Below are 1756 nucleotides of genomic sequence, written 5' to 3'. Positions count from 1 at the left end.
TGCGGATGTCGCTTATTATTGTTGGCCTTGAGTCACATGTGATAACTTGTAGAATATTCCAAGTATGTGATTTTTTCTTTAAAGTGTCTTAATAGTAGTTTAAATATAATTTTAAATAAGCGGTAACAAGTAAAAAAAATGCCTTTTCCGATTTATCAAAGTTTCTTAGTTAAATTTTCAGTTTTTATTGTTTTAGAAAGAAAAAACAAATATTTTTTATTTAATTTAATTTTTAGAAAAATTATTGCTAAAGGCAACACACAGTATTACGTTAAGACCTCCTCGTTAACAGATCTTTCAATTAGTCTTTCGAAAGACAGAAAATAATTGCAAGAGTTGACTATTGTCTTACGAAATAATTTTGTTTTTCGAAAACAGTTGCCAGAATGACCGGTAAATGCGGTGATTATTGAAGTTATCAATAAAAGATTGCAAACGATAACAAAAAAGAAAGAAAATAATGCTCTTTTTGAGAAAGTCAACCATTTTCAAAATAATCGTGCCCAACTATAAGCCTTGTTTCAAAGGATTCTACGCTACATGTATGTATATACATACATACGTACATACATAAGTATATAGTTATTTCAAAACTATTTGCTACTTTGATTGCACTTTCCGCATAATTGAATTCCGTTGCTACCAAAAACAAAACAAACAATTTAAACTTTTCAGGTTAAACTAAAATAGCCCAGGTAGCCTTTCTCACCGAAGGGTCTTCAACGAAATTGCTGCTATTAACTTAAAATGCCCGAAAGCAAACCGAAAATTTCTTTACTTACAAACACACAGAAATATGCAGTACATACATGGTGCAACTAAATAACTACTTACCACGCTGATTGTTGTTGTTTGTTGTTGTTGGTGTAGTGCTGCCATTATTGCCAATATTTGAATTTGAATTCGATGAATTGCTATAGAAATTATTGGTGTGGTTTGTGAGACCATTCGAATTTCTAATGGACGTTGTCAGCGGCGAGCCCAAGCCATTGTCAACACCACCACCACCACCTCCACCGCCACCACCAACAGCGCTTGCAACGTGACCAACAACTTCGTTGGCGGTTGTGGTGTTTGTATTGATATCTGCTTGTGTTGTTGCTGTTGTCATGTTGTTATTATTTGTATTGGCGCTAGAGGCCAAGCAGTCAGCTATTTGCTGTCTGGCGCTTATTGTCTGCAGTGCTTTGTTATTAGTTGGTGAGTTGTTTTGCTGAGCGGCAACGTGCAACACCCTTATTGTTGCAAGGTGTTGCCCTCACTTGCAAAGGCTCCGGTGTCTTCAGTGGTGGCGAAATGCTGCAAAATTTTAGTGTAACTAATATCAAAAGCAAAAACGGGCGCAAGACTTTAAAGGCGAACGAAATAAAGGCGACTGCCACTTCGTGTCGCAGCTGTGTAGTGCCACTTCTTTTATTTGTTGCACTTTTTGAAAATTCCTGCTATGTTTAGACGTTAACTTTTTGTATTAAGCAAATTTGTTGCCTCTTTTATTGTTGTTATTTGATGTGTTCAGCAGTCGGGCCAATTGTGTGCTCTGGCAACATACATATTTTGTTGTTTATTTTTACTAGCTTAGCAATGCACTCAATTTGACAGCTGTTAAATTTGTTACTAGTGTTGATTCAACCGTTGCCGTTACTGCGGCAATTGCATACATACATACATCTGTATGTACATATGTACTTCGGAGTAACTATTACAACGTGGTCATGTTTTATTTTATGCTCTTGGCGCAAACATTTTTGAAATCATC

The sequence above is a fragment of the Rhagoletis pomonella genome, unplaced genomic scaffold (assembly GCF_013731165.1).
Source record: "Rhagoletis pomonella isolate Grant_MI unplaced genomic scaffold, Rhpom_1.0 Rhpom_scaffold_00004, whole genome shotgun sequence".
Lineage (NCBI taxonomy): Eukaryota > Metazoa > Arthropoda > Insecta > Diptera > Tephritidae > Rhagoletis > Rhagoletis pomonella.
This window is presented reverse-complemented; position numbering follows the sequence as displayed.